The 26,663-nt window shown below is 39.7% G+C and overlaps 1 long non-coding RNA gene across 1 annotated transcript in view; it reads left to right on the top strand.

Moving 5' to 3' along the window:
• LOC145722442 (uncharacterized) overlaps positions 1-26,663 on the top strand; it is a 103,876-nt gene that overhangs the window by 58,208 nt on the left and 19,005 nt on the right. The gene's annotated exons all lie outside the window — the stretch shown is intronic.

The raw sequence follows: 26,663 nt of genomic DNA on the forward strand, positions 1-26,663 counted from the left end.
GCTGCTACTGAAGAAAGCTGAGACATGCTCTGAGGTGCCCGATTCTTATCTTTCTTGGCTCAAACTCCATTTCCCAGAAGAGCTCTGCCTGTCATAAGCCTAAGCCTAATACATTCATTTATTAGGGCTTCCCTAACAAATTATCACAAACTCCTTGGCTTAAAAAAAACACAAATGTCTTCTCTCATGGTTCTGGAGGCCAAAAGTCTGAAATGAAGGCCGGTGCTCCCTCTCAAGTCTCTACAGGAGAATCCCCCCTTGCCTCTCCCAGCTTCTGGTGGCTCCTAGTGTTCCTTGGCTTGTGACAACATAACTCCAATCTCTGCCCTCAACTTATCATGGCTCCCTTCCCTGTGTTTCTCTGTGTTTTCTCCTTTCCCATCTCTTAAAGGACACCTGTTGTCATTGGATTTAGGACCCACCCTAATCTAAGATGGTCTCATCTTCTTGAGATCTTTACCTTACTTACATCAGCAAAGAGACCCTCTTTTCAAATAAGAGCAGACTCACAAATACCAGAGTTTAGGATTTGGACATGTCTTTTGGGGACCACTATCCAACCCACTAAACCCTGTGTCCAGGTTTCTTTCCAGAAAGCCCCAGTGCCTTTCTTTCTGTGAGTGTCAGCATCTTCCTCTCCTGGCATTGTCCTACTTGTCTTCCAAACACATGGCAGGGGATTGACAAAGCTTGTTCCTTGGAGCAGCAGAGGAAGAGGCCCTGAAAGAACTCTAAATGATAGGGTTTCATTTTAGCTATGTACCCTGGAGGCATGGAAACCTCCAGGGTGCTGCCCCTTTTTTCCTGGCCCTGCCTCCCTGACTTAACCTTCCATGGCTTGCAGAAAGGACAGCCCCTTCAATTGCCCCATCAGTTTGGTCCCAGTCCTACAGTCCTCAGTCAGAATGCTCCTATACCCAACAGGAGAATGCCTAAAGACTGCCTCACATTCACCAATATATGAGATGCTCTCTCATTATCTTGCACCTGCAAGCTCTCCATTAAAACTAAATCTCTAGCCCCTAGAGAAGTGGTAGGTCTGGGTCAGGTACATATAGATCATGATTGGGCAGGACTTAGACAACTGGCCTGGGGAAATATCCACAGACGAGGATGAGCCAGAGTCTTTCCAAGGAAATAAGAACTAAGAAGCCTGGAGACTGTGCAGATTGTGTGGGGATGGGTGTTGCTGCTGGCTGTGAGGTCTTGTACATTCTGAATTGGTGATCATGTTGGGTGAGAGCCATGTTGGGTGAGAGCCATGTTGGGTGAGAGCCATGTTGGGAGACAGCCATGTTGGGCTGTGTGCAAGCCAAGGAAGTTTGCCCAGACCAGGGCTGAGGTGCAGAGAGCTGCAGACATGAGACCACTCAGTCTGAGAGTACAAAAGTGAGAGAGAGTGTGAGCGAGCAAGAGCAAGAGTGAGAGAGATGCCTAATAACTTTTCATTTTACTCCCTTCCTGTACTTCAGTTGTGAATATATCTATTATTTTACTAGAAACCTCCTTTTAATTCAAACAAGCTAGAGTGGGGTTCCCTTTTTAACCAATAAACAGCCAAAAACATATATAATATGTTACCTTGTAAAGACCAGCCCAATTGGAAGAACATCTTATAAGAGGCATTCAATTAATTGTTATTGAAAGAACAAACAACAAAAAGGAAAAAGATCGAATGAGCAAACTGTTCTTGGGCCCTTGTAATTTAACAAATTGACACCATGATTTATAAATTAATTGCTTGTGAGTTTTGTCAATACAAATTATTCTTTCCCTCAAGAGCCTCATCATTTGTGGATGAGTTGATAAAGTTGTGTTTCTGAATCTGAAATTTGAGGTGACAGTCACAACAATCACAGGAACTTGATTAAGCATCTTGGCGGCTCTACACATTCTTACTACATCTGCTATGGGAGGCTCTGCCAAAGACAGAAAATGAAAATGGGAAGGACAGAAACACAGAATAGTGCTTGATCTTAGATGAAACTGACCTACCTGAGGCTCAGATTTAGACTTTTACATTTGGAGGATTATTTGTGTTCTGCGGATACACTAGGGATAAGATACCCATGAAAATATTTTGCCTGTTCAACATCATCCTCTTCTCCCCCCAGACACAAATAAGGAGCAGAGAGATTAAAACGAAATAGCCAACCACAGTAATGGTAGGTACAAAACAGTTTATATTATCCATGTTTTATGGAAGGGATTGAATGTCAGAGAAAAATGGTTTAAAAAAATGTTTTGTTTTCTACAACGTTCAAATGCATGTGTAGAAAACTCTAAAATGTCACCTTTTTGTGCCCTGTTTTCAAAGTTCACATATTAGGCAAGCTGGGGGGAAGACAGCTTGATACCTCGGCGCCAGCTTCTTCAACGTGACATTATGTAACCAAGTTAGATACATTAAGCTTTCCATCATGGCAAACATGTAAAACTTCAGAGAATTTGCTAATCCTTAAATAAATCTTCTATTTTTAGCCTAAGTGCTATAATTGAATTTTCTTTTCCCTTTCTCACTCAATAGTTATGAGCATCTTTCTATGAAAATTCTTTGATTTCACTGGAAGTCTTAAGAATTGCGAATCGATGAGAAGAGCAAAGATTTAAAAATCCTAAAGACATAGGTTCAAATCTTAGCCTTAAACTGAATGTTAATTTCTGGATATGCAAAATTATCATGGCAAAGTCTACTTACTAATGTGATCAGGAAGAAGAAATGCAGTAGCATTTATCTGTTCTCAACCTTGGGCTCTCATAACAAACACCTTTTTTTAAAGATTTTATTTATTCATTTGAGAGAGAGAGCACACGAGCGTGAGGGGCGGGGGGCAGAGGAGGAGGGAAAAGCAGACTCCCTGCTGAGCAGGGAGCCTGATCCTAGGACCCTGAGATCATGACCTGAGCTGAAGGCAGACACTTAACAGACTGAGCCACCCAGGAGTCCCTTATAACCACCTTTTAAAATATAGGAATGCCCAGGTCTTCTTCAAGCTGGGCTTATTCAGACTCTATGAGAGTGGGGCCTGGGCATCAATATTTTTTAAAATGCTTCAGGTTTTAAAACCTTGAGGGACCCAGCACAAAGCAAGAGCAAAAGCCCAGTCTTTAAATCACTGTTAACTTGAGACTTTTAGGAGGGGAAAAAAAGTGTGTGTGTGTGTGTGTGTGTGTGTGTGTGTACTTCATAACTAGCTAGCTGATAGTGACGAAGTAGGTTGTAGGGTCTACCAACCAATGAAGCTGTGAGTACCTAATCCCATCCATGTGTTTGGTTAGTAGGATTGTATCAAGTAGCAATTTCAATGGACACTGAATAAAATTAATAATTCCTATTTTAATTCCCCTAAAATTATATCAGGAACCCAGGACATTATGACAGATTCTTGATTAAAGGACATTAGTTGGGATTAAACTTCTATGGATACTTCATTTCCATTGAGATCATGGGGCATATTTCTTTACTAATTATGGGATCCTCTTAACACACCATGACGGCCAGTTTAAAATCTCATGCAATATTGGGCCCCTAGGTCACACAGGCAGTTAAGCATCCAACTCTTCATTTCAGCTCAGGTCATGATATCAGGGTCATAAAATGGAACCCCACGCCGGGCTCCAAGTTCAGCAGGGAGTCTACTTGAGGTTATCTCTGCCTTTCCCTCCACCCCTCCCACTTGTGCTCACTCACACATGCTCTCTCTTTCTCTCTCTCACAAAATAAATCTATAAAAGGGGCACCTGGGTGGCTCAGTCATTAAGCGTCTGCCTTTGGCTCAGGTCATGATCCCAGGGTCCTGGGATCGAGCCCCTCATCGGGCTCCCTGCTCAGCGGGAAGCCTGCTTCTCCCTCTCCCGCTCCCCATGCTTGTGTTCCCTCTCTCGCTGTCTCTCTCTGTCAAATAAATAAATTTAAAAAATCTTTAAAAAAAAAAATAAATAAATCTTAAAAAACAAAAAAACCTCTTGCAACTTGAGCATACGTGGATCTCTGATTCTGTGAACTATGTTGAAAATAGCCACAGCCCACGTGAGACATCCATAAAAGTTCGATGCCATCTTTTCCTTCCCCATAGTCTTTGGTGTACTATAAACTAGCAGATGAATTCATGATGGACCTGAGATGGATTGGCCATGGGTTTTTAGCCTAGTAACTATAGCCAGAACTACAGTCTGGGTTTATGGTTTCTCTGAACCTTGGAGACTTCCAGTTTAGCAAGGTGCCCCTAATAGACAGGTTACACAAAAGGGAACTGAACTGTGAGTCTTAAAGGAGCAGCTCTTCTTCTGATTTCAAAAACAAATTAAAATTAAAAGCAACCTGTTAGAAATCTCTGCTCATCTCCAATAATATATCGTGCATTGAGAGAATCAAGTTTTAGGTGTTGCTGAGGCTTTTGTTATGTGTTCTCTCTCCTTCTCTCCCTCTTCCTCTCTCTCATTTTAACCAAGCCAATCGCTCTTTCTTTTTAACACCCTAAAAAATAAAAATAAAAAAGCACAGTCACTCTCTTTAGGAATATTGAGTTTCTGCATGTGCTTTGGTACAAGCATGATTCCAAGAGCAAAGCACAGGCTTAAAACTCACCCATGTCCAGCACAACAGATGTGATTCACAAAATGCTTCTCTGGATCTCAAAAATTTTTAAATGAAGTTCAAAAGCAAAAGTTATTACTAGCAGTATTCATCCCCTACTAACAGCTGATCAGCATAAATACACACAGAATCATTTAACCCAAGTGAAGAAACATTCAGTTTCATAAATCAATCTATTGTCATCACTTGAGGGAAATAAAATACCAGAGTTGAAATTTTCTAAAACAAATAGTTTTATAATTTCAGTTGCTGGGATAAGACTGTTTATATAGTAGTTCATTATCTTAAAGCACTCTGCAAATTATTTTACAGCTTTCTTAGTGAATGGATTTGATTAAAAACTGACTGTCATGATAAACACTTTGTATTATTCTCACATTTGTTTACTAAAGGTGTTACAGCAAATTACCTAATCGAAACCCCTGTTACTCTATAAACATTGTCTGTGTCTTGACCTTTATCCTGGTGCTTGTAAAATGATTCCACTCTCATGAGCAGTATATTAATTGCTCAAGAGGGGAAGGGAGGAAGAAAGGAAGAAAGGGAGGGAAGACGAGAGGGAGAGAAAGGGAGACTGAGAGACAGAAAGAGAGAGAGACAAAAAAAAATTGCTGAATTTTCTCAATAACCTCTTCTAATCTAAACGTGCTAATGTATCTCTCACCCTGTATTCTACTTAACAGACCTCTTTTCAGAAAATACTTTTCTTCCTTATATCTTTATCCATGTAAATTTTCTCTCTTTAGCCCCTACCTAGTAGCATCTCTCAGTGTTTTATACTACCTCCATCCTACATTCGTGGCTTTTTGCTGCCTTTTTCCTAACTTTTATTCAACACCTCCCATCACTAAGTCCTCTTAGCGCCATTATTTAACTATCAATAAGTGACATAATTGGTAGGTGATCAAACATAAATTCAAGGTCCAGTTGGCAATGGTGTATCAGCCTTAGTGATGAATTCCTGAGTTCATCTGGCCAAATTCTTGCTATTAAAATATTCAAACCCACAGTAGCTTGTGGCCAATTCTAAGACATAAGCCATAGTCACCTTATATGATTAAAGGGTGAGAAGCTTGATATCTGTGAACAGAAGCAAAATTGTTTTAAGAAAATATATTGTGTGCTGACAAAGTTCAGGCACTGTACTAAGGAGGTGGGGAAATAGGAGTGGATGAAGAAGAACCTACTCTTACAACAAAGTTAATAACCAAGTGTAGGAGACAAACTTTAATAAGGCATAACATAGGATTGTTTAATTAAATTATACAGTTATGGGGAATACTACAAAAGTGACAGAATGCTATGAGAGTAATTGGATAGCCTAGCCTACTCTGGGTATCATACAAAGTCGCTATGAGAAATCACCATTTAGGCTAAGTCCTAAAGCATGGTTAATCAAAGCAAAAAGGGAGAAAAGAAGTGTTCTGAACTAAGGGAATAGCAAGCCCCAAGATCCTGAGACTGAGTGAAGCTTGGTAAGTAAGAGACATCACAAGAAAGCCAGAGCACCTTGAGTAAAGAAAGCTCAAAATGAGTAAACTATGGAGCTAGGCAGGGGTCAACTCTGACAGCCCCTGAGTGGGCAGCCAAGGCAGGATTTTAGGTAGAGTAGTGAGGTGATAAGACTTGGATTTTAATAACACTCTGGTTGCACCGGGGAGAATGGACCAGTGGTGGCCAAGGGCAAGAGTAGAGAGAAGGAGACTGGTTAGGATGCTACTGAGGTCCAGGAAGGCAATAATGAATTGGACTAGGGTGGCGACTGTGGAAACCAACAGAAGTAGGAGGATTCAGGATGTATCTAGGAAATGGTATCAGGTATCTATCTAGGAAACACATACTGATGACAAATGGTAGATTCTACCAATTCCACTTTCTAAATAGATCCCAAATCTATATTATATATAAGTCCCAAATCTTTTCATTTGTGTGTGTGTACATGTGCGCATCCGAGGGAGGGAAGAAGGGAGAGTGAGCACATGGAGTCAATGAGGTCATTATTTAAGTTTGCTGTAAGCCATGGCCACTACCTCCAATATGAGCTCTAGACTTCCATCTTAAGAAGCTCATTGGTCACTAGGGGACTCTGACGGGAAGATGGCTGGATAATGGACGGATAACGACACTCGATTCTGTTACTAACACCGCAAAAAATTACTTGAAGCATGTATTCTCCTGCCCATGGTGGCATTACATTTGTATAAAAAGAGCAACCAGTATACATAAAGGCAATATTCTTATCTAACATGATTGAAAATGAAGCATACTATCCTATCAAAGACATAGAAAATATAGATTACTAGCTTATCAAAAATGAGCACATGACAACATTTTGGAACTTAAGTGTTCCTGGGAGATAGGAGAACACAATGGTGTCTATTTCTCACCATTCTACCTTGGAAAAATTAATTTAACTTCTCTGAACATCATTTGTTTCATCCATTACATGGGGATAAGACCACCCATTTCAAAGATTTTATTTTATTTTTTTTTTTAGAGAGGGGCAGAAGAAGAGGGAGACGGAGAGAGAGAATCTTAAGCAGGCTCCATGCCCAGCACAGAGCCCAACACAAGGTTTGATCCCACAACCCTGAGATCAGGATCTGAGCTGAAATCAAAAGTCAGACACTTAACTGACTGAGCCACCCAGGCGGCCCTCATATAATTCTTCCATTACTTAAATAAAATATTACATTAGAACCTATATTAAAGCTTTTGGCAGTGGGCATAAAAGAAATGTAGCTAAGACTTTTATCCTGAGTCATGATTATAGATATTAATTAGTATGTTATAATTTTTCAAACTGGCTGAGAGTTCTAGTTGACTAAATGCTGGATCATCCAGGCTTTACCATATGTGTTTTTAATGCTGACTGTAGTATTTGGGAATGACTAACTTTGGAAAATTAGAAACTTGGCTGTTTAAAGACAAGTTTGTGGTACATTTTGTGATCTCTGGTATATCCTCACACCCTCCTAAAGAATCCTTAGAATTCTGATTCCATCTTTGCATTTTTAGTCCATGTCAAATCTACCAAGCATTACCAATTAAGGGAGCTTGTATAATGCTAAAAAGTTTCCACCAGAAATTATACCACTGAATGTGTTATCTTTAAATGATATAACAAGTCTGAACAAAGATTCCTCAGAATGTATTACGATAATGTAAAGATCATAAAGATATGTATAATTCATGTATCACTAGTCTGCTTATACAGTCAAGATGACAGCTTATGAGAGTTTTACTAAATGGGTAATAATGTACTCTCTTTCTCTCTCTCTCTCTATACATATATCTCTCTATGTATATGTATATATATACACACAGCACACCCTTAACAGTATATCTCTTTAGCTATGCAATTATTAAGTTATTTCATGCAATTATTAAATTATGATTATCTTAATATGTCATTTATAGAAAGTAAAACAATAATCAAAAGTTATATTGGGTATTTGTATTCTGAACTTTGGATGTTTAATCCAGATTCAAGTAAAAAGGTACACTTTTGAAATAGAAAAACGCGTAAAGATTGGTGGATATCCTTTAAATTTCTATCGTATAATTTCTTCGTGCTTCCCTGTAAAACAGCCATTCCCACTCCTTTGACTATAGATAACAAATATATGATGTAATAAAGAATAATATAATCCTATTTTAAAAAGAGAAAGGAAAAAAGTAAACCTAAAGTGATTTTTAACTGGAAAACATATATTTTTTATAAAATCATTGGCTAGGTGAGGATTACTCAACAAAATAACTCATTTTGAATAGATGCTGATTCTATGAAGCAATAAATTTTGGAGTCTCACTCTCATGTTTGCAAATACCCTCCTACACCCTAACCCACTCAACCCCCAGCTGCCCAACCCTACTTTTTCCCCCAAGTGATCCAGGCCTCATCTCCAATTCCTCCTACACATCAAAAATTCCATGTGCCATTCTCATAATACTCTGGCCTGACAAGCAGTAGGTGGCAATGGTTATTAATCAGGTAAATTATGTTATGATTTATTAGGCAACTAGCATGTAACTTCTTCCTAGGTGGCATCATGCACACTTCTCTGTTGGGAAAATTCTAAAGAAATAAAACTGATACAAATTTCAAACAATGTGACAAGTAGAAATATTTTGAGTCACATAGGTAACTATCCAGTTCTGGAGAATATGTTGTCTTCTCTTGGAATCTGTGTGAACTTTCATCATCTCCAGGCTTAAACTGGCTACCTTCTTCCTCTAAGCTCAACTGACATATATCTTCTATACTCTAGGCTTCAGATATTATCTTTATAAGAATAGTCCCCAAATCTCTATTTCTAGATTTAACTTCTAGAATGTTCCAGTCTCCATTTTCTTAATACCCACTGAACATTTCCACATAGGTATCCTGCTGGCATCTCAAACTCAGAAGGTCTAAAATGGAACTACTCTACCTTCCATATCATCTTAATTTCTTTGCTTTCCATTAATGGTGTTCAATTTTGCAGGTAGTCCAGATCAAGATTTATACCTGGCATTGATTTTTCCCTTTGCTCTTGCATATGCATTCAAATGCCAAGAGCGTTAATGAAGTCAAACATGTAGAAGACAGAAAACCACCACCCCAGTGAACTCTGGGCCAGTCAGACTCTATGTGGAATAATAGGTCTGATTTTAGCTACCTTATTTTAGGTAGACTATTGACAAATGAAAAGGCATCTAGAAAATGGTGAATATTCAGGAACTGTGTGTGAAAACAAGATCTTTGTCACAGTCAGGAGAAAACGGGTCTATTGTAGTTTATGAGATACAAAATTTAGCAATGAGAGCAATGACCAAGATGCAAATTTTTAAAAGAAATATCTAGAATTGAAAAAAAAGGAAAAAAAATATCTAGAATTGGTTATGACATACATGACTTTTCAACCAGACTGCGAATTTTAAAAAGCTAGATTGTTGGATAAGGAGAATGTGTGAAGCAATTTCTTTGGAAAGAGATGTTTGGCCAGTTTCAGTTCCCACATTCCAAACCCAAGTCCAGTGTGTGGGCTGCCATAGCTCTGTGGAGGAGAGTTCTAGATGCATTTCCTACACGTAGAGGATAGAGGGGCTTGTGCCTGTCATTTGGAAAGCGCTCTACAGCTGCCAGGCAAATGGGTGTCTGGGTGTCTGTGTCAGTGTCAATATGAAGGTCAAGGGTATGTGAAACCCAGGGACTAGATGAATTACCTTTGGAAACTGAACCTGAAGTTATATTGAAAGGTATTATAACCAAGGGGGTGGCCCATCAGGGTGAGGGTCACCAATAATAAAGGATAATGATGTGTACCTCCAGGCACTATAGTTGAAAGAGTTCACTAAAGGAAAGGAATTGCATTAACTAGCTACATTAAGAGAACTACAATGAGTGAGTGGACCCAAAGGGGAATCTGCTTGTTACTCAAAGCAAGCAAGATCCACAGCCTAAAATGATCTGTATAAGCTGGGAACTTATTGGAAATGCAGAATCTCAGATTTCACTCCAGGCCTACCTAATCAGAATCCTCATTTTAATGAGATCTCCATGTGATTCATTGCACATTAAACTCTTGAGATTAAGAGCCAGGGCAGGATGGTACCAGTCAAGTAGGAACTTTCCTTGTCCCCCCTCAACTTTTCTTCCTCCCCTTGCTTAGAGCTCCATGTTTAGAAACGGCAGTTACAGAATTGGGAAGATGAGCAGTGAACAGAGTGGAAAAGCCTGCCACTCAGAACAGGAGACAGGAGGGACAGGAAGAAGACTTGCTTCCAATGAATACTGAAGGATCGATGTATACATTTGATTAGACACTAAACCACAGGACTGGGTCTGTGTTTACAACTTAAAGTGACTATAGAATATTTTATTTCCTGAGATTCACAAGTAATGTCATGGGATGGTCCCGGCAGGGGACACTGCATCCTCTCAGAGCAGACTTGAAAGAAAGTGAGAGACAAAGAAGCAACAGCTCTTTGAAGACTATAGTCCTGGACTTTCTGGTTACTAGTCCACACTGGTAACACTTGTCTCCTAATATTTGGATGATTATCATGTAAAAACAAAAACAAAAAACAAAACACTGAACACTGGCCAATGGTAGACATAAGCAAGAGAGATTTTGCTTAGCAGACTATAAGGATCTTCTAGAATTGCTAACAACTGTTAACCAGAAAAGAGTTCCACGCTGTCATACTACCGGAATGGCTCAGCTAGAGGCAAAAATGATGCTCTGACGCCAGATGTTATATTGAGACTTCCTTTTGGGGTGTGAGATAAGGTTTATGTTGACTCTTAGGGTTTATAATTTGTGCTGTAAGACCTGGGATTAGCAAAATCTGTGGGACTGTCTCTATATCAGTGACTAAAACTATTACCTAGGCTTCTTGACTTTTCATCTCTATGGCTCTTTACATTTTTCCATCTCTTCCCTTGATGTCAGTTTGTCAGCTATTAGATCTCACTTGCTTCCCACTCATTCTTAATTTGCTGTTTCTAATTGTCTGTGGGCTGCAAAAACATATGGCCCAGCTTGAGAGAATTATGTACAAACAAAGTAAACAAGCTGTGCATGTGAGGTCCTTTCAAAGAGAATTTGGATTTTGTGTCACCTACCTGGCCACTCGGGGTGTCTTCTCTGCTTATCTTCTGATTCTGGTTAACTTGTTCAATAGGGAATTTGTGTAGCCAGAGAAGGCAACTGATTGGCACCTGTGCATGCAGCAAAGCATGGGGGCAGTGGTGGTTTAAGCTGTTCTAAGCATCCTTGCAGTGCAGATAGTTTAATATGTGAATCACAGATCTCTGGGTATAAATTCAGATTCTACTAGTGGAAGCAAATAATCACAGGGAGATTTTTATTCTTTTCATCTCTAAAAGAGGTAATAATACTTACTTTGCAGGGTTGTGGGAAGTAAATGAGGCAATGTTTATGGTGCACCTGGCCTATTTAGGTAACCCAGTAATTTTTAGTTCTCTTTCCCCACTTAACTTTACCTTTTCTTAACTCTTGGCACTACAATGCATGTGGGATACAAATAAACTGAGGGAGTTGTAGAGGGATGCAAAACCAAGTCTTAAACGTAGCAGTTCAAAGACCAGAAAATGTTTGCTTTGAATAAGCAAAGACTCAGCAAAGAACTGTGTCTGCAAAGATTTGAAGGACAGACTAAGGGCAGAGAGAAAAGAAATTCCTCCTCTTTATTTTGGGATTCTATCCTGAACTGTCCATCCCCATGGCTACCACCTCATGCCAGGCAATCACCATCTCTCATCCAGGCCCCTGCAGCCTCCTCCATGCTGGTCTCCCTGACTCTTCTCTTGCTCCATACGCCTCCAGTCCATTCTTTGCATCCAGAATGACCTTTTAAAACCACCAAGCTGGTTGTGCCCTCCCTCTTCAAAAACTCCCCAGGCCCCATTTGACAGAAGCCAAGCTCCTTAGCATCCGAGGGCATCTGCGGCTCTTATGCAGCCTCATTTCCCACTGCTTCCTCAGGTTTTCTCCCACCTGCCGTCCACCTTGCTTACACATACCTCATGTTCACCAAAACCCAACCATGTGAATTTCCTTAGAGATATTTATCTGTCTCACTCTCTTCATGCCTGTCTGCCTGGAATATTCTCCAACTTACCCATGCAGTGAAATGCTTGACATTAAGTCATCTTCTCTGAGAAGGCTTCTTGGTCTGTTCTCTGCCCCACCTTCCAACACAGAATTAAGCACTCTCTGCACTACTTCTAGATCTCTAGGGTCAACAGTATGTCCTATTTCCACGTTTACCTGTGTGTCACTCCTCTTGGCTGCGAGCTCCCTCTCCACGCACACTTTGTCCCTTTCTCTTGTTCCAGCACAGGGCCGGGAGTCTTCATGTCAACACCATCGCACTTAAAACCTTAAGCACAGATTGAGCTGTTAGCAGCATGCTCAGCAGTAGACAGAATCGTCGTGGTGCCTTCTACCTTAAAGACCTACTATCTTCTGGTTATTATGGTATCTTTTAAATTTATAAAACCAAGCCACTGAGTTTCTCTATTTTGAACATGCCGCCATAAGGTGGAAGGATTAGGTCAGAATAGAGCTTCTCAATTTTAATGTATAGAAGAATCACCTAGGAAATCTTGTTAAAGTATGGATTCTGGGGTTGCCTGGGTGGCTCAGCCAGTTAAGCATCTGGCTCTTGATTTTGGCTCAGGTCATGATCTCAGGGTCCCAGGGCAAGCCTGAGACAGATTCCACACTCAGCAGGGAGTCTGCTTGAGGATTCTCTCTCCCTCTGTCCCTCCTCCTGCACTCTGTCTCTGTCTCTCTTTTTCAAATAAATAAATAAATAATCTTTTTTTAAAAAAAAGTACAGATTCTGAATCAGGAGGTCAAGGGTGGGGCCTGAGACTTTGACTCTCAAAAGCCCCAGGTGAGGCTGGTGATGCTGATCCATAGACCATCTTCAGTGACTAGGATTTATACATTATATCAAATTCCACTGGGGTTTGCAGGTTGGGTTTAGGATAAAATTGAAGCACAAAACCTCTAAGTCAATGTTTTAAAAATCCAAGCCAAAAAGACCAAACCAAAACAAAAGTCAGTTCAATTAAGAGTCCATGATAGAGAAATAAAAACTGCTTTCTAAAAATGGTATTTTAATGTAACACTTCAGAAAATTGAATATTGAGTAAGGCAGAAAATTTAAAACATGTATATGATATATAAACCTGTTAAAAAGCACTTTTGATTGATTGATTTAAATAATTCTTTTCATGGAGTTGGCAGACTATGTGTCGAGGTAGAAGTTCAAAGAGACTAAGAAGCTGAAAAAAAAGGTTATTGAATGTTAATTTCCAACCATTAAAGTTAAAGCTTTTGATTTCAGTAGAAAAGAAGTTCAGTAAATTACTTGTTTTTAAAAAAAGAAATAGAACTCTTTCTCCTCCAGAGGTTTCTATGATTTCATTTAATACTTTTGCTATTAATAAATACATAAAAAATGGGTTTTGAAACACAATGGACACTAATTAGGAGGAGAGTAACAAAAGGTTGAAATAATTTAAAAACTGAAAAATTGGTTTACACTCCTTGGGTCAATGACTCATAAACAGAAAAGCTGTGCAAAATATTATTCATTTATGTTGCCAGGTATTCAAGTGATGAAGAAACACTTCCAGATCTTTTGCCTTGGAAAATTCTTGGCTAGACATAAAGAGATAGGGAACTGTATAACTTAGCAGGCTGGAAAGACAGAAGAGCTTGTAAACCCATTCTGAGCACAAGAGCTCATACTCTTTTCCTCAGGCACATTTCTATGAATTAACTCTTACTATAAACATCTCTCATATGGAACCCGTGCTGACATAGACTTTAGTCAGCAATACTGAGCCACAAACAATATTATTTTGCGATGTCCTCACACGGATATAAGGACATGCCGCAATATCCAAAGAACAATGCAAACATTTATGGGAAAATGCCACAGGCTGCCATCTCCCATCAGTGGGCAAATGTGAACTTCATCAAAACATGTGTTCTTTGCACAGTGCTCTGGAAGCTGTTTCTAAAAGACATCACTATTGTTCTGTTCTTACATAGATCAATTGATCCCACAATGCGTTCTCTACTCCAGGAAGAAAGTATTTATTTACTCACCAGAGTCATGTATGTTTTCTCACACTGGTTTGTGACATCTACAAACACATTCGCTATGGGTTTCCAGAGTAAAATCCCCCTCCTCTTTAAGCCAAACTATACTCTGTATGCCCATAATGAATCCTGTCACGACAATGCCAAGCGTGATTCTGTTCCAAACTTCTGTCATCTTCTTTGGAAATCCTTCCAAACCCAGGGCCAGGAAACAATGATTATTTCTAGAGAGACTGAATTTACTTAATAGCATCTTGACAGATGGAAAAACCAAGAGCGTTTACATAAGACCACATGAGATTTGAACTATAGATATCCCCAAAAAACTGATTTTAGAAAAAAAAAAAAGAAGAACATTTCTTTACCAATACAAATGCAAAGCAATCTCCTTTATTTTCCTCCAACATCTAAGTCAGGAAACTAGAAAGAACTTCTTTCCTCAAAGATCTGCTCCCAGAGGGATAGTCTATCAAAATCATGAAAATATGAGCCCTGCCTATGCTCTGTAAAATGTGATGCTTATACAAGTCATATTTTTCCATTAGAAAACATGGGTGTATTTTTACTCTCTGAAAACAATCTTTTTCACTGTTTTCTTTTTTTCACTTTCCAGCAGAAGGGATTAGCGTGTGTCTTGTCATTCCTAGGAATGGCGTTAGCATAAAAGCTTATTAGCTTAGTTCCCTCTCAGTCCTGGGAGAGAGAAGGAAAACGTAGGTTTGAACTTCACAGTCTAAACCGTCTGGTCAAATTTGAACACCCAAATCTGTTGTTCCCAAACTTAATCTGCACCTAACAATCAGTGGGCTTCTCCCCAGAGTTGCATTGAGTCAGCTGAGGGTGGCCTGTTGAATCTCAACCACTGCCCCGTAGGGTGCTGATGCAGGTGGTCTGGGGCCTTGCTTTGGAAAACTCTGCAAAGTCACTGGTCTGTCCAAAATCACATGTTTTGGGAACACAAATGGCTGAAGAAGACAGTAAATTCAGCTCATAACAAAGCTATGGTCCCCATTGAACAATTTAAAGAATGATCATCTAGGAATATGAACATATAGGACAGATCAGAGGGGAGAAATAGCTCTTATTGATTTAGATCAAAAAGTATTGCTTAGACATGAATAATACACTCTTTTTACCCAGTTCTTTGCCTTAAAGATTTTCCTAATTAGCAAACCCAGAGAGAGCTGTCAGTTTTGTTCAGAATTGAAGCAGTTGGTTTAAGTTTTACACATCAACAGTTCCAGGAACTGTTGGACTAGAGGTATAAATAGAAAGTAATAACAGAAGCAATATATCATAAGAGTTAAAGCAAAGTATTTTAAACAATTTATTATCTTGGCGTGGGGGAAGAGTGGGTGGTAGGTGTAGAATCATAGATTTGCTCTGCTTACTTTTATCATAGCTGCAACAATCAAAGGAAATGTCTGGATTTCCGGATGTTCCTCAGAAATTCTGGTCTTAGTGAATTAAGAAAGGTTGTATGCAGGAAGTTGATATGTACCTATCTTTGCCATCTGCTATTTTATCAGTACAGTTTCATTTTTTTTTTTTTTTTAAATCAGCAATGGGTATTGTTGCTAGGAGGAGTGGCGGCTTATAGGTGGGAGGGTAGGAGTTGGGTCAGGGTGAGAGAGGGAGTGGAGGTGGGCATGGGGTTGCAGGTAGGGCTGTAGCAAGCATGAACTAGAAGGAAGAAGGCAGTTAAGTGTTCCATTTCCATCTTAGGCCCCAGTTTTTCTGGGACTTATTGCTCCCTATTTGATTGGTGGTAGGAGTCGTCTGGATAAAGGTGATAGAATGGGTGAAATTGGGCCTATGATGGATATCTTAGGTTGAGTTCCCCAAAATATGCCCTGAGACAAGGATGTGGCACAAGAGTTGATTTAGCAGGTGATTTCAGGGTAGCATGCTAGAGAACAGGGACTAGTCCCTCCCAAGGACTCTAATTATGTAGAATATACTTCAGCATTGTCCCACTTGAGGTGTGAGACAGCTGGATTATTTCTCCACCAATTCCCCTCAGTTACTGGTTGAGGATGGGTCCCAGAAAGTATTACATCCTAGGCATTTCTGGTCTGCCCCACACATGCATTAGGTGGACTTCCACAGCCAGAGAAAACCCTCAGGGAAAGAGTCAAAAGACCTCAGGGGTTGGGGTGCCCAGAAATGTGGGAGCTGGGGCAATATGGATGAGGCATCAATGGTAACAACCATAGCGGAAGACACAAAGTGGGCATATCCAGATAGGAGATTCTATTTGCACATAAAGGATAAAAAATGTCTTCTATTGAGAATAGGCGTTTGACTTAAATTCATTTATTTTTCTCTATTTAAGAAATGTGCTTGCTAAAAGCATACTCTACAGCACATAACACACAGCATGGTGACTATAGTTAATGGTACTATACTGTAGTATAGTGACGAACATAACATAATCTAAAAAATGGTACCATATTGTATATGTAAAAGTTGCTAGGAATAAATCTTAAAAGTTCTCATGACAAGAAAAAATTTTGGAGTTATGTATGGAGACAGAGGATAACTAGTCTTATTGTGACGATCATTTCAGGGTATACAAGTATGGAATCATTATGTTGTACATCTGAAACTAATATATGTCAGTTATACCTCAATTTAAAAAAATGTATTTTTGTAGTCTGCCTGTGCTGTGGTTTTCCCCATGGAAAAACCCTGTAGTCAGCTACATACATAGCATATAATATAAAATATACTATAACACAATACATAATGCATTTCATAAACAACTGCCATGGTAGAAAATGGAAGCCACATTATTCTGTTGCTTACCTAACAGCTCCTTCACTACCACCATCATTCTAAAAATTATGTTGATGATACTAATATTTAATAACAATTGGATTATTATTTAATAACATGTTTTAAAAAAATAAATACCTAAAAACATCCTCTCAGGAGTTTCCTAGTGGAGAGGTATTGCTTCCTCCCATAAGGGCTGTCTAGTTATCATTTTTAGGTTTTTTTTCTTCCACAGTTAGCTTTGTAATTGTAACCTGGAAATAAACTCCTTCAGCTTCTTCCTTCTTTCCTTCCCTCATTTGTTTTTCAGTTGAAGGAGTTGGAGAATTGAAAATCATCTTCGGGATTCTCTGAGTTTCTAGTTTCAATCTAGGTTTGGGATGGAGATTATTCTGGGCTTCCAGGCTTCTCCAAAGGCTTCTTACTAATTGCATTGGCACTACCTGACTGTGGTAATATCATCTGCTTCTGGTAGGTGTGCATGAGGTGCTGAGGAGAGGAAGGTTGGCTACTCTGCAGTCCCTTTGGGTGACCGCTGAGAGTTTTGTGTAGACTTTGGAATGGGTTATTCCCTTGCTGCTGCAACTCTAAGCCTGTGTTATGGAACTACCTGCCAAGGCAGCGCCGGGCTGAGACAGATAGAATAGGGAGATAAGTCTGAGATGGCTTAAATAATCCTAAACCACACTTGAGAGTGCCCTAGAGGATGCAGTAGAGGGAAGAAATCAGTTATCAGATCCCACAAGTGGAAATTTCCTGAAGGACTCCATTTACCATTAACAGCTTGGTTTGAATGGAAATTCCCCAAAAGACTGGGGGTCTTGGGAGAGGGCCGTATCATCTGGAAGGTTGAATTTTAGAGGAATGGTTAACCACGTCACAAAAGTCAGATCATAGTAATCCCCATAACTCCCTACAAATCCAGAAGGTTTAAAAGCCACTATGGTATAATGACTCTGACTCCAGTTTCCTCGTGGGTACTCAAGTATAAAGCAGCTTGAATTAACCAAAGTTTATGGGGATTTGGTTATTCTGCTGCATTTAATTTTTGTGGTTATAAAACCTTCATTTTGTTTCAACACTTTAAACGTTTTTATCGCTTTTCCACAATAAAAATCTTAAAAGTTGGCATGTTTTATTATTTCTGTCATTTCTGTGTTTAAAATTGATCATTCTGAACCTATTTTTCACCATATACTATTTTTGGTGCAATTAGAAAGGCAATAGAATGTTAGATCCTGAATAGACACTAATGTGAGTTCATTTTCTCATGGTTTATTCTTTCTTTAAAACTCTAGGTAATTAAGGGTTGGTATTAGTAAGGTTATGATAAATTGAGGGTTTGCTATGGTAAATTTACCCTATGCTCATTTGTCCTTGTGTATGAATTTCTTTAAATGTGATTTTAGGAGCTTTTAAATCTTGCTTTGGTTCATTGATCAGGTTATACTGGAGAACATTCAAAGGCAAGGCCCTAACTTTAATTCAGTGCAGCAAATGTCTACGGAATGTCTGCATGCCAGGCACTTGACCTCATTTCTTTTCTGCCTTCCCATCTTACAGGGTTTACTTCCTTAGGGATCACTCAGTACATGTGCTCGGTGGAAATACAAGTGAATGATTAGAACTATCGTTTTGGTGTCCATAACTTGTCACTTTCTCTTTTATTTACAGTTCTCATGAAAATCTTCCCAAGTTCAAATATTGCCCAAACTGTCTTTCTGCCCTCTGCTAGAGGGATTATTATTTTCTTCTTTCAAATATCATAACACTTTTGGATGCCTGAGATTAATGGTCAGCCCCAGAGGAATCTTTCCACTATCCACAGCTAAGCTTTGGCAGTGCAGAGAGATAACTGCTTGAAAGGAAGGAGCTGCTCCTTTTACAAATCCCCCTGGTACATAGATGGGGTGCACTAATACTGAGGCACACTTAACTTCTTCAAAAAACTGAGGAAAAGGCTTCTTTTTCCCCTCTTATTCTCTAACGCCAATGTTAAAACTGTAAGCAAGCACAATTTCTGGACAAAGCTAACATAGGAAACTCACAAAGCAAAGCAGTTCCCCTTACTTTGTTGAATTATGTATAAAATTCTTTTGAGAAGAGGCATTCAGAGCCTATTAGCAACAGGTAAAAATATAACAATCCCGGGCGCCTGGGTGGCTCAGTCGTTAAGTGTCTGCCTTCGGCTCAGGTCATGATCCCGGGGTCCTGGGATCGAGGCCCATATCGGGCTCTCTGCTCAGCGGGAAGCCTGCTTCTCCCTCTCCCACTCCCCCTGCTTATGTTCGCTCTCTCGCTGTGTCTCTCTGTCAAATAAATAAATAAAATCTTTAAAAAAAAAAAAATAACAACCCCATCTCTGCTCCCTGGAAAGAATAATCATAAAGGTCATAGTATAAAGCCCCTTTATCCATAAAGGGTATTTTCAAGAGTATTCACAATGGTAAACCAGTCATTTAGAACTTGACACATATTTCCCTATAAAAATGATGTATAAATAGCAGTGTATTCAGATAGGACTTCCTCCCCAGAACTTCATGAAAAATGGTTTCCAAATTCCAAATACTAAGAAAAACCAATTGAGAAATCAGGGAAAATAATTTAAATTCCCCTGCAGGAATTAAACCTAATAATCAACATAGAGACCTTATTGGTTTTAAGGAATATACAAATGTCAAGTCAAAAGCAAGAAGTAAAAAGTGGACACGTATGTGAAGTTGAAGGTCAAGGTCAACTTCTTCAGGAACAAGGACAAGGCTATGTAAGAGAAATGAATCATCTAGTCAGTCACTCAGGCTTGCAGCTGTTGCCATATTGTGTGTTCATAGCCTACATGAACAGTATACCTTACAAAAATCCTATGAAAAGTGTTCCAATGAACAAATTCAAAATAAGGCCTTAAAATGGCAGTGTAGGCACATAATTTGGTGGGGTGCTGTTAACCTTGCCAAAGATACAAATATTACATTCTTTGAATACCTTCTGATAATATTCATTAGCATTTTTCAGTGTTTAAATTTTCACCATAGGCTATAGTTCTTAGTAACTTCCAAACTTATTATTTCTTATCTATTAATCAAATATTTCTAGAAGTCCATAATGACAAGTTTTAAGAGTATGAAGAACATTGGATGTATTTTAAGAATGACTTAAAATTTTGGAAATTCCCAAGAATTCTGATTTCTTATTCCTAAATCTCAGATATGAATATATGTCTGGAATTTGGAAACCTAAAAGTAACAATAAAAAGAAAGTAATTTTTTAAAGATTTATTTGTGAGAAGGAGGGGGGAGGGGCAGAGGGAGAGGGAGAGAGAGAATCTCCAGCAGACTCCCAGCTGAGCATGGAGCCTGAAACAGTGCTCAATCTCACAACCCTGAGATCATGACCTGAGCCGAAGTCAAGAGTCAGAAGCTTAACTGACTGAGCCACCCAGGCACCTCAGGAAAGAATTTTTAAAACAGAAGTGCCAGTGGGAGCTGTGACACATTAACATCGGATATTAACATCTTGTGGTAAATTATTAGAACTCCAGCAGCAAGCTCCAAAAGCACCTTAACTTTTTAAAGAAAACACTTTACCCTAATTGTTTCAGTGTGTGTCTCTCTCATAGCCTTTAAGCAATGTTGAGTATAGGAGTTATGTCATCTCCTTCATCACTATTTTCCCTAGTAGCCCACACAAAATTGGCCACATAGCAGTTGCTCAGTAAATATTTCCAGAATGAAAACTAGTGAACACATGAACAAGAACAAAAGTATGAGGAGAGTGGTATGTAGATAGAGAAGGTGTGGGAAGTGAATATGGGACTTGACCCGAGTACCTGGACTGGAAAGGGGAAGGAAGAAGATCTGTGCATTGAGTAAAACGGAGGAAAACTTCAGATAATGTGACAGCCATGGCTGCCTGAGTACAAAGGACAGTGGTCTTGAAAGAAGAGATGAGAAAGTTGTTCAGATAGTTCACAACGCTGTCTGGAACAGCTCCAAAGGATCCAGGCCATCACGCTTCTTCAGTAAAACCCCCTGCCTTAGGGAACTTGAGTCGTTCTCTCAGCTCCCACCTACAACCCACCCTATGCTGAACTGGACCAGGTAACAGAATTGTGAAGACTTTACAAAATGTTCTCCTTGGATACATTTGAAAGCAAAATCTACAAGAGGACAGAATAGATGCTGAGGTTGGAATCTGTTGCCTGTCCTGTCCCATTTGCCTCTTAGTGATAGGGTTGTAAAGTTAGATAAAAAGTTACTGGAATTTTAAATTTGGGGTTTCAGCTCAGGTGAATTTTTTTTTCATATGCCAAAAATGAATGATTTAGATTGGAGAGTCTAGAGAGTAGAGAAGCAGTTTAAGCCAATTGGAGATAAAGGAAAATACTTTTTAAGGCTGAGAGCTACATAGAGATAGAGCTAGATCTTAAGAGCCTAGTGAAGCTATTCTCAAAGTGTATATCTCATCCTCCAGGTCACTACCACTCAACATGTGGTCCATAGACAAGCAGCAGCAGTATTTCCCTTCAAATACAAAATCTGTTGCCCAGACCTTCTCAATCAGAATCTGAATCTTGTCTTTGACAAGATGCCCAAATTATCTGAGTTTACACTAAACTTAGAGAAGCACTAGTCTAAGAAATGTAGAGTCATTAAGCTTTCATATGGAGAAGTGTCAAACTCATTTGTGTTCTGGAAGGGGGGTTATAGAGAATGGAGTAGGGGACTAGTATGGAGGTAGAGAGCAGTTACAAGAATATTACAATAGTTTAGGCATGAAATGATGTGGGCTTGACCATCAAGATGAGATGCGAGAAAAAAAAGAAAACATCTAGATTTAATATATATTTAAAAGGTAGAATCAGCATGACTTGGTGACTAATTAGATATGGATTTTAGAGACAAGAGAGGTGTGAAGTAAGGTAGGGAGATACCTAGGTTGTCTCCCAGGCAGGTTGAAGGGGCAAATGATGGTACAACCCTCTTTAAGCACAAAAATACAGAAAAAAATACAAGTACAGAAAGGAAAAATTATCATTTTAGCTTTGGACATGTTCACACCTTAGGTGTTCTAGGAAGCAAGTGGAAATTCTGGTTGGAAAACTTCACAGTACCATTGTGAGAATTAAAAAAGGCATTGTAGCACAAAGACATAGCAAATCATAAACCACTATACAAATACATATAATAGCATTTGAAACAACTTTCAGACTTTTTTCCCCTGTGGTTTTTTAATATTCTGTTTTTGGTAAAGTAAGACATGATTAACAGGCTTAATTATTGTCCTTGTAAAACCTTAACCTGGAGTCTAACAGCAGACAGAAAGCTGAAAACCAGTGATAAAGTTAGGAAATAAGAAACCTAGAACATGGGGAATAGTGAATGGTTGTTTTAGTGTTGACTGAAGGAGAAAATACGTACATAATCAGAAGTCACTGATAGTATGTAGTGTAGAGTTACATTGTTCAGTGTGGTAGCAACTAGCCACATGTGGCTACTGAACTCTTGAAATGTCACTCATCAAATTGAGTTGTGATGTGGGTGAAAAATATGCACAGGAGTCAAGACTTCATATAAAAAAGAATATAACATTATTGTTAATGTATCATTAACATTGATTTCACCGGTTGCTTTTCATTGTAGGTGGGTCCCATTTGTGACCCACATTGTATTTCTACTTAACGGTATGGAATGGAGCATGACTATGAAACAGTTATTGAGTCCCTTGGTTCTTGCTTCTCATCTTGCACAAACCTTCACCTGTGTCACGTGGACTGGCTTGCCAAGGGTTTCCAGTTCCATCTTGATTTTCTTCTTTGCTCATTGCTTGCCACCAGGAAGTAGTGTAGGTAATGGAAGGAGATGGTCTATGCTTTGCCAAGTTCTCTTTAACAGATCTTCTGCTCTCTTCCAGCACAGCCTGTTCCTCGATTTGTCTGCCACCATAAGTGATCTCTTGAAATTGGGTCAAGGCGATGAGGATTGGAAGGAATCCTCAGGATAATCTAATCCTCTATCCTTCATTTATGGATAAAAAATGACGTCCAGAAAATGAGGTGCCGAGGTCCAGAAATGTCACTAAGTTTTGTCCACTATTTAAAACTTTTCCCCCAATTGGACCCAGGTGACCCAGAGTTTTGTCTTCTGAGGTAAGAAACTATACAAAGATGTGGGAGGAGGTACAATGCGGATTTGAACACTTCCTTGGAGATAATGGGAGAAGAGTTAAGGGATTTGTTTTATGAAACTTCTGGTTCATCTGGAGAGAGTTTGCTTAGAAGAGGAGAAATTAATCATTTATAGAGTGTGGGAGAGATTTAGGGGGAAAAAATGTGGGAAGATGCACAGAGATCCAACAAGAAATGAATAAAAATTTTCCAAGAAGCAGTGAAGGCTTTGTCTCTAACCATGCATCATAGTAAGTTGTCTAAATAGAAAATGTTACAAAAAGATACATGTAGAAGCCTTACTGCCCTGTATTTTCTCCTTTAGATATAACTGATAATGGCTAGTAGTATTTAATTTGGTTATAGACTGGGAAAACATGTGACACTTCTGTGATACACCAGTTTTTCAATATCATTATCAGACCATCTTTCCTCTGGCTGGAAGAAACTTTGAAAATACAAGGCAGAGTAGTTTGCTAAGGCTGCTGTAACAAAGTACCACAAACTGGGTAGCTTAAAACAACCAAAATGTATTGTGTCACAAATCTGGAGGATAGAATTCTGAGATCAAGGTGTCAGCAGGGCCATGTTCCCTCCAAAATGTGCAGGGGAGAATTTTTCCTCACCTCTTTTTGGCTTCTCCTAGTTTACGGGCAATGCTCAGCGTTCCTTGATTTGTAGCTGTAGCACTTAATCTCTGCCTGTATGATCATATGATGTTCCCGCCCCTCATATGTCTGTATCTTTTTGTCTCTTCCCCTCTTCTCATTACCACAAAAGTCCTATTGGAGTAAGAGCTTCACCCTATTCCAATAGGACCTCATCTTAAATAATTACAACTGCAATAACCCTCTTTCCAAATAAGGTCACACTATCAGGTACTGAGGATTAGGACTTCAACATATCTTTTTGGAGGATACAATTCAACCATATCAGGATGTTCCTTCTCTGTGCATGCATTATATTGAATAGAAAGTTTACCTAAGACTTTGGATCCAAAGAAGATGCCATTAACCCAATTCTCCCTGCTCCTCCCTGCCTAATAAAATTATAGGTGTTATAGGTTAAACCCTGGAAATAACAAAAAAAGAAAAGGAGAACTCTAAAATGTGTTAGGAAGATGGTAAACTGGGAGGAAAGACACAGCAGCAGGATGTCTTACATTTTTCCACCCAATAGAAAAAGATGACTCAGACCCAAATTTTCTGACCCCAAACTAGCAAAGGAAGACAGTCTAGGTTGGCTCAGTCCTCCTGCAGATCAAATAGATCCTCTGACAACACCAGGTAACTGTCATACCCTTCAAAAGGGGAATCAGTTGGGAGCTCCACTACCAATAAATGGCCAGGAGAAGCACTTTCTTTTCCATTGGGCCTGAGACTCCCATCTCCAACCAAAAGACACTGAAGGGGCCCAGCAGCACCAAAAGGGATCTCACCAAAACAAGCCTGGTCCATGAGTCTCATTGTTTCCCTAGGCCTGGGACTCTTCTTCCCCACTGGAACCATGGGATGGCCAGTGGGTACCTTTGTGGGAGATCTTGCCACAATAAGCTCCCAGCCCAAAAAATGCTCTCCATCTCCCACAGACAGGAATAATATCTTTACTACAGGGGCCTGGCCAGGGAAGCCTCTTTCACCTCATAAGCCTGAGACTCCCCTACCCTAATGAGAGAAACCTGCTAGCTGAGTATGTAGAAACCCCTCTCACACCTTAGGCAGCTTCAGTGGGGACCAACAGGATCCCAGTAGCACCAGATAAGCAAACCAAAATACTACTACAAACACTTTAAAAATTAAACTGTCATTGGGACCACAGTCCACAAATGTAGGCCAGGACCTGCAGGATAAACCTAAACAGAATGACTGCATGCTAAAATAAAAGATTTAAATAAGGCCTGGAGTCTCTTAACATAATAGACAAAATGTCCAGGGTACAGTAAGAAAAAAAAAATAACCTGTCAGACTGAGAACCAAGAAAATTACAAGTTGAATGAGAAAAAAACAATCAAATGATGTCAATACTGAGATGAATTAAATGTTGGAATTATCTGACAAGGATTTTAAAGCAACTGTCATAAAAATGCTTACACAATCAAGTACAAATTTCCTTGAAATGAATGAAAAAATAGAAAATCTCTACAAAGAAAGATAAGTTATTTTATTTTATTTTTTTCTTTCTAAAGATTTTATTTATTTATCAGAGAGACAGACAGACAGAGGCAGGCAGAGGGAGAAGCAGGCTCCCCGCTGAGCCAGGAGCCCGATGGGGACTCGATCCTAGGACCCTGGAATCATGACCTGAGCCGAAGGCAGAGGCTTAACCGACTGAGCCACCCAGGCATCCCAAGATAAGTTAATTTTAAAAGCACCAAGTAGAAATTATAGAACTGAAAAATGCAGTAAGAGAAATTAAGAAAATCACTGCATTGACTTAATAATAGAGTGGAGATGACATAAAATTGGTGAATTTGAGGACATAAAAATGGAATTTTTACAATTTGTGTGTGTGTGTGTGTGTCTGTCTGTCTGTCTGTCTCTCTCTCCCTCTGTGTGTGTCTGTCTCTCTCCCTGTGTGTGTCTGTCTCTGTCTGTCTATCTCTCTCCCTATGTGTGTCTGTCTCTGTGTGTGTGTCTGTCTCTGTGTGTGTCTCTCTCTCTGTGTCTCTGTCTCTCTCTCTGTGTGTCTCTCTCTCTCTCTCTGTGTCTCTCTCTCTCTCTCTGTGTGTCTCTCTCTCTCTGTGTGTGTCTCTCTCTCTCTCCCCCTGTGTGTCTCTCTCGCTCCCTGTGTGTGTCTCTCTCTCTCCCTGTGTGTGTGTGTCTCTGTGTGTGTGTGTCTCTGTGTGTGTGTCTCTCTCTGTGTCTCTGTGTCTCTCTCTCTCTCTGTGTCTCTCTCTGTGTCTCTTTCTGTGTCTGTGTGTGTGTCTGTGTGTGTCTCTCTCTCTGTGTGTCTCTCTCTGTGTCTCTCTTTCCGTGTCTCTCTTTCCGTGTCTTTCTGTGTCTCTTTCTCTTTCTGTGTCTCTTTCTCTTTCTGTGTCTCTTTCTCTTTCTGTGTCTCTTTCTCTTTCTGTGTCTCTTTCTCTTTCTGTGTCTCTTTCTCTTTCTGTGTGTCTCTGTGTGTGTGTCTGTGTGTGTATGTCTGTGTGTGTGTGTCTCTGTGTGTGTGTGTGTTTGTGTCTCTCTCTCTCTGTGTCGCTCTCTGTGTCGCTCTCTGTGTCTCTCTGTGTCTCTCTGTGACTATCTCTCTGTGTGACTCTCTGTGTGACTCTCTGTGTGACTCTCTGTGTGACTCTCTCTCTCTGTGTGACTCTCTCTGTGTGACTGTGTGTGTGTGTGTGTCTCTCTCTCTGTGTCTCTCTCTGTGTCTCTCTCTCTTTGTGTCTCTCTGTGTGTCTCTGTCTCCCTGTCTCTGTCTCTCCATGTGTCTTTCTATGTCTGTCTCCATCCTTCTGTGTGTGTCTCTGTCTGTCTCTGTATCCACCCTTCTGTGTGTGTCT

This window comes from Leptonychotes weddellii, chromosome 1 (assembly GCF_054177405.1).
Source record: "Leptonychotes weddellii isolate Sample4059 chromosome 1, ASM5417740v2, whole genome shotgun sequence".
In the NCBI taxonomy this organism is placed as follows: domain Eukaryota; kingdom Metazoa; phylum Chordata; class Mammalia; order Carnivora; family Phocidae; genus Leptonychotes; species Leptonychotes weddellii.